General features: G+C 40.6%; 2 long non-coding RNA genes across 2 annotated transcripts; both read left to right on the plus strand.

Moving 5' to 3' along the window:
* The first annotated feature begins 2,846 nt into the window (after nucleotides 1-2,846).
* LOC125519762 lies at nucleotides 2,847-3,781 on the plus strand. The gene is made up of 3 exons (XR_007288317.1): nucleotides 2,847-3,023; nucleotides 3,099-3,233; nucleotides 3,719-3,781. It is a non-coding gene; the product is annotated as an uncharacterized LOC125519762 (long non-coding RNA).
* A 636-nt stretch (nucleotides 3,782-4,417) lies between these two features.
* LOC125519819 lies at nucleotides 4,418-6,011 on the plus strand. Its single transcript, XR_007288332.1, has 3 exons — nucleotides 4,418-4,694; nucleotides 5,018-5,151; nucleotides 5,716-6,011. It is a non-coding gene; the product is annotated as an uncharacterized LOC125519819 (long non-coding RNA).
* The last annotated feature ends 1,348 nt before the right edge of the window (nucleotides 6,012-7,359 follow it).

Here is a 7,359-nt window from a genome sequence, read left to right on the forward strand (position 1 = left end):
ACGGAGCCGCTGCCAAGCCCTAAAACCTCTCGGGAGGGCTGATCTGGAGTCCGTTTGGGGCTTCGGAGAGGGGGATTCGTCGCCATCGTCATCATCAACCATCCTCCATCACCAATTTCATGATGCTCACCGCCGTGCGTGAGTAATTGCATCGTAGGCTTGCTGGACGGTGATGGGTTGGATGAGATTTATCATGTAATCGAGTTAGTTTTGTTAGGGTTTGATCCCTAGTATCCACTATGTTCTGAGATTGATGTTGCTACCGCGACCCAACTCAGCATCCAGAACCAGGGAGGCGAGAAAGCGGAGGAAGCTCCAAGGGAAAAGGAGGGGACAAGAAGGAGACGTGTACGTGATGATTCCACCCAAACCTTTCCGACGCGGACCCCCTCTTAATAGTACGGCTTTCCTACGACTCAAATCCACCAAAAAGAAACGTAGAAAAGACGACGTCTTCAACAGTCTTCGAGGGGCACCCAACCGTCTTGTGCCTAGTGATGAAATGTCTGGGATACTCAAGGCACACGATTAGTCCGCAAACGCGTTGTCATCAATCACCAAAACACCTTAGGGATAAATATGCCCTTACATAATGCCTCTGGTAAAGTGAAGCCATGCCATTGTTATAAGCCATGACAAGTTTAGCCAATTGTTTTTGCCAGTAATTGTTTGAGGCTCTGACTGTTTCCTCTGTAGCTTTTTGTGCAAGCAGGGATATCCATTTCACCTCGTTGCTATTGCGACCTTTTGGTGCACTACACAAAACACTTCTTAAAAGAAGTGACTTTTGTGCTGTTTAACTGGAATGTCAGAATGGAACCGTTGGTTCATTTCAGTGGAACTGCACAAAGGGAGATCTGTGGTCCAATCTTCATCATCCATATTGGCACCAGAACATTCCTTTAGGTAATAATAATATTTAATGCATGTGTTCATCTCTATTTTGTGACTGCCATGATAAAATAATGCTATTGTTTACTAGTACACTTGTACTCCCTCACTGACAAAACCAATTCTAAAATAGAAGGCCAATCATGTACTTGGTTTCACCAACTGGTGAGGAGAAAGAGAAACTGAGCATGAAGAGGAAGATGAAGAAGAATAAGAAGGAGGAAATGAAGAAGATCACACGATGGTACTGTCCTATGTTATCATGACATCTTGCTAGTGGTATTGTATTGTTGTGTTGCTACTAGTCTTAATTTACTTGGAAGACTAGAAAGATGCCCGTGCATTGTACGTAACATCAAGATGCATTTGTATGAGTAGTTTATCTTGTGAGAGAAAAGGATGAACGAGGGAAGGCCTTATTTGAAATTGTGGAGAGGGGTGTGCGTATCTTATTGCAAAATTGCCATAGTTTTCTTCCTATCCATCAGATATAAATCGGACGGCCTATAGGGCAGGATGGCAGGCACACCATCATCACCAACTCTGTTTTTTTATAAGAGTAGAGTAGAGATAGATAGAGAAATGTAGCAAAGTAGTACTTGGGTTGATGACACATCATACTAATTAACTGGATTCTGGATGCATGTGTGACCCAGCTCTACATGATCAAAAGTGTCAAGGTGATCTTGCTGAAGCCGAGGCCTCAGTCAAGGCCATTGAAGGGCTCCGGCAACGTATCCCTTACATGTGAGACGATCCTCCAGGGAGCCCTTCCACTTCTGTTGTCTCTCCTGCATGGTCACTTAATTAATTAGGAGTACTTAAGTAACACTAATTTATTGCTGCCTAATTTTCCCGTCGGAGTTAAACAAATCTTTAGTAGCACCCTATGTTGAATCATGTACATGTGTATGTGTGTCTGTGGAGGTGAATCATGTGGTGGAGCAGGGAGGGAATCTTGGTAGTGTCATGACATAATAATGCTATTGTTTTGCATGTCAATTTATTGCCATTGGTTCAATGAGGCAATGTTTTGCTTATTGTCCATCATGAATTTGATGCTACTGTAAAGTAATATGCTAATGTCTTTCTATCCTTTCCCACTAAGATAATGAAGGTTTCACCTTGTTCCTACTTGTGCAAACAAGGATCATGTTGTGCCAATCGTACATTTTAGTGGAACTATACAAGAGAATACAATGAACTGTATCCCAGCCAGTGCTTTAACTCTGTTGGAAGTTCTTGATAATCTTTCAATATAATCTCACCACTGATAAATAAGAGTGATTTCAACCATACATTGGAAGTGCACAAAAATATATACTATTGAGTGGTTCCAGTGAGTGCTTAATCATCTCTTCCGTGACTACTTGAATAAGCTTTTTTGCTTTGGTTGGTACCGGCCTAATGTAACATCCCAAATTTTTAGATTTGGAATGTTAATAGGATCATTATTTTTTTCATCATGATTTCTGTGCATTTTTTAATTTTCTGAATATTCAAAGAGTTTTTCAACTCAAGGCAAAATATTTGGAGTGGAGATAACATGACTTCTTCCTTGTTAAATATAGTTGGAAAAGGTTTATAATATTATTTGGATTATATTAGGATTTTTTAATGCTCTTTATATGCTTGTATTGCATAAAATATTTTTAAGTGCATTTGTGTTTTAAAAATGTGCACGGTATTTTATATTAGTATTAATATTTTAATGTGTGTTCTGATATTTTTATTTATCTATACGCTATTTTTTTGCCAATAATTGTCCTGTGCGGTATAAAAGTTTTAGAAAGCTTTTACTGTTCATTTGGGCTCGCAGTACGCAGCCGTTCCTATCCGCTGCTCACCTGAGCGCAGCGGAGCAGCAGGGCCGAAGCCCACCAGCACCGCAGACTGAAGCCACCGCGCAGTTTTTTTCCAACTGTCCCGCTGACGCTTGGGCCCGCCAGGTCGTCTCTTTCCTCAGGACGAACTCCTGTTCTTTCACGAGTTCTTCTCGCAAATATTCCCCATCTTCTCCTCTGCCTTTTTTGGCAAAATTTTGTCTTCCTGTGCTGTTTCGCTGCGCCCCAATATCGCGGAGTTCAACCGCTGTTGACCTCCGCCATCGCCGTTTCCGTCATCGATAGAGGGTCCCTGAACATGCCCTCCCCTCTGTTATCTTTGCTTTGATATCCTCTATCTCCCTCATATCTTGTTTTGCACAGGGGAGCAACCAACCAAGCACTTCGACCTCGCTCCGCCGAACACCGCCTCCACCCATCCCCTCACCTGCGCCGGGGAGCAACCGGAGGAGCGCCGCCGCCCACGCCCGAGACCGCCGCCGTTTTCCTCTGTACACGGTGAGCACGAGCGCACAGGAGATCCTTCCAGCAATCACGAGTTGACACTTTGCATAGCTACAGTAAACAACACAGTAACAGCTGCAGTAATTTCAGAATAGAGTTTTCTTTTGTTTTATTTTCAGATTTTTCCTCTAACTTCTTTTAGCTATATCTTTTAGTCTACATATCCAATTTAGGTGATTCTTTTTCCTATGCACTCACAAAAACCAGTACTTTGTCACAATACCAACTTTGCACATGTTTGCACTGTTTAAATTTGAATTTGCTCAAATTTGAATTTAATCTTCCGGATGCCATATCTTTCAAACCGTTGATCCAAATTAGTTGATTCTGTTTGCATTGTGATCCTACTAGCATGTAGATAAGATATACCTACTGCTATGTTCTGTTATTTAAGTTTTTATTTGGATTCCTTGCTGCTGACTTTATTGTGGTGTTATGTGAGTACGGTTTATTTATCGGTGCCTTCGTTAATCGTATAGATTGTCCGGAGTGCGAGTGGATCGGAATTAATCGTTAGAGTACTTCAACAGCGTTTCAAGGCAAGTTTACACTTCTAGTTTTGCTCATCCTATATTCTACTGTGCATGTGTGGTTTTTATGCTATGATATATGTTTGGTTTGATATGTGTATCCCGTGTGGTCATGTGTTGGTATGGGTTGTGTTATGTGATGGTGTGTTCAACTTGCTATGGTAAACGTGGGTTTGTGTCGAGTATTCCCTGAAAGCGGTGAGTGTTTATAGCCGCAGGCTCGGGATTATTAACCAGGTGAATGCGTCACTCGCAGAGCGCTCTATTGTCCCTAGAGAATGCACCATTGATAGAGCGCACTTGACGCGAGGTATAGTTTTCGGAACATAAATCAGGTGAATGCGTCCTTGGCAGAGCTCTCTATTGTTCCTAGAGAACACGCCACTGACAGAGCGCACTTGAGAGATACTTCTGAAGTTCTTCTCATGTTTATTTAGAATCTTTGGGTTATCTTGGGCGAGTAAATTAGGGACGGTTGTGAGTTCAGGTAGTGGAGGTAGGTGAAGACATTCTTCTCCAAACTAACTTGTGCGTTTTGTTTGTCATACATTGCTTTGTGGATGTTGGTTTGCTATATCATATAGTGTGATTTGCCAATACATTCAATGTATTGACCCTTGTGGCTGCAACTTATCATGTTGCAGGATTTTCAGACGATCAGTGAGATACAGTAGGGTCGCGAGTCTTCACTCAACATTTTCGCCAGTGGATATTGATGGGACTCATTGTTTGTTATGCTGTCGTTCCGCTGTTATTATTGAATAAAGCTAGCTATGTTCTATTCAGTTTGTAATAATTAATAAATTCTGGATCATACGTTGTAATAAATGATGCACTTGTTATTTGATATTCATATGTACTGTGTGTGCTAGCAAGTCGATCCAGGGATGAGCACAGTGAGCACAAAGACATCGAATCTTATCAGGTTCGGGTCGTTACACCTAAGGCCTTCATCCATATTAGTTTGTTGTCCTCTCTATTTGTATCGTGCTACTGTGTTGCTACTGTCATGAGAAACTCCTTTATCTTTGCATGTTAAAGTTTTGCAACCTATGATACATGGCAATACTTTGAGGGTTGAGATAATTGGCACTGATTAAATAAACTAATACCTTTGTTTAAGCAAGACTACTATGTTGCTAACTTTACCCATTAAGATAATGAGGGTGCTTCTATTTGTTACTGTATGTTTCATCAACTAGTCTCACTATTGCAGTAATCTCACTCTCTCAATATATGTGCCAACAGGGATGCTCGATTTTGGTGGAACTGCACACAAACTTTGGGTGCTTCATTGCCTCAACTGCTTCCTTCGTTTCTTGTCAGTTTCTTATCTCGGCTTCCAGTCGAAGGAAATAGTAATTGATATGCTACCTCATAAGGTTGGTACCGGTCTTTATCCTGATTATTGTGCTTGTCATATGTATTGGTAATTTGGTATTATGCTACTGTTTGCCGATTTCATAAAGGAGTAACTTGGAGCCTGGACTCGTAGGCAAATCATTACATTAGGCGATTTTAGTAGAACTGCACAAAAAGATCTGATGGACAAATACATATGCTGATGCTATGTACTCCAAAGTTCACTCAGACAAGCATCGATGTTGATAAGAAGAAGTTCCTATATTCATTCGAGTATCAACCGGCATCAACCAGTTGTCAAACTCCAAGTATTAGGAGAGTGAACGCCAAAAATATTGCTTGGCGCATAGCCCAGAAAAACACAGTCCAGTCTTTGGTCCCAACTTGTGCCTTTTGGTTATTGGCACATATGGTAGCGAACTATATGGCATGGAGTCTAAAGATTCCAGAAAAGTTGGTTGACGCGTATATTCATCTGGCACTTAATTAGTCTACATGCCAGGGATGTTCCATTTCAGTTAAACTGCACAAAAAATTTGGGTGGTTCATTTTATCGACCGCCTCCTTTCTTGTCTGCAATGTAGAATTTTGGCGAGCTACAGGACCAAGATGAGCCAGTAAACTTGTTGGATAAAAGTAGTGGCCAAGTTTCTCAAACCTCCCTCAGCATCGAGGCCACTATCTCGAGGATAAACCTACAAGCAAAGTTCAGATTGTCTGTGCTGCCTCTTATGTACTCAAAAGTTTACTTGTACAAGCATTAATTTTAGCAAGAAGTACTTCCGACTGAACACCATTTACCAGTATGTACCCTATGTAATTAAAGTTTGTGCATGGATGATATTGGTTGTGATCTCAATCATTTGGATGCATAAACATACTGAACATGTGTATATCTGAATCTTTTTGTGAATTATCTATGAATATTGTCTTGTGATTTATCAACCATTTGGATGCCTAGACATGCTGAACTTGTGTATATATTAATCTTTTGAGTTGTTGATTGTGAATGTTGGCTATGAATATGAATGTGTCCTGTGAACTTGAGTTTGATACGAATGTTTACCTCTCCTGTTGTACTTGTGTGTGAACTTGTTAGTATGTCTACTCTGGGATTTGTGACGTGTGGGTGTCAATGGCACACCTTCTTCCCGAGAAGAATTGCACCTTCTTGTTAGGATGTTTTTGCTCTGTCTTCCCCCTCCCTCGCTCAATCCCTGCCATAATGTTTTCGGCCTCAAAACAAACATAGTACTTGATGTCTACTATGCAACTTTATTCTTGAAGACACGTGTTGTGCCTCCAAGCGTAGAGTTTTGTAGGACAGTAGTAATTTTCCCTCAAGTGGATGACCTAAGGTTTATCAATCTGTGAGAGGTATAGGATGAATATGGTCACTCTCAAACGACCCTGCAACCAAATACAAGAAATCTCTTGTGTCCCCAACACACCCAATACAATGGCAAATTGTATAGGTGCACTAGTTCGGCGAAGAGATGGTGAAAAAAGTGTAATATTGATGCTAGATATATATTTTTATAACCTGAATAAATGAGAACAGCAAGGTAGCAAATAGTAAACGGGCACAAAAATGGTATTGGAATGCTTGAAAATGAGGCCTAGGGTCCATACTTTCGCTAGTGCAACGTCTCAACAATGCTAATATAATTGGATCATATAACCGTCCCTCAACGTGCAACGAAGAATCACTCCAAAGTTCCTATCTAGCGGAGAACATAAGACATAATTGTTTGTAGGGTACGAAACCACCTCAAAGCTATTCTTTCCAATCAATATATCCTAGAGTTCATACTAAAATAACACGAAGCTGTTCTTTCCGATCGATGTAACCAAGAGTTCATACTAAAATAATACCAAAGAAAATATAGATTCATAATATTCAATCCAACACAAAGAACTTCAAAGAGTGCCCCAAGATTTCTACCGGAGAAACAAAGACAAGAACATGCATCAACCCCTATGCATAGATTACCCCAATGTCACCTCGGGAATCCATGAGTTGAGTGCCAAAACATATATCAAGTGAATCAATACGATACCCCATTGTCACCATGAGTATTCAATTGCAAGACATATATCAAGTGTTCTCAAATCCATAAAATTATTCAATCCGATAACAACGAAATCTCAAAGGGAAAAACTCAATTCATCACAACAAGATAGAGAGGGGAAAACACCATATGATCCGACTATATTAACAAAGCCCG

Source organism: Triticum urartu, chromosome 1 (genome assembly GCF_003073215.2).
Source record: "Triticum urartu cultivar G1812 chromosome 1, Tu2.1, whole genome shotgun sequence".
Taxonomy (NCBI): Eukaryota; Viridiplantae; Streptophyta; class Magnoliopsida; order Poales; family Poaceae; genus Triticum; species Triticum urartu.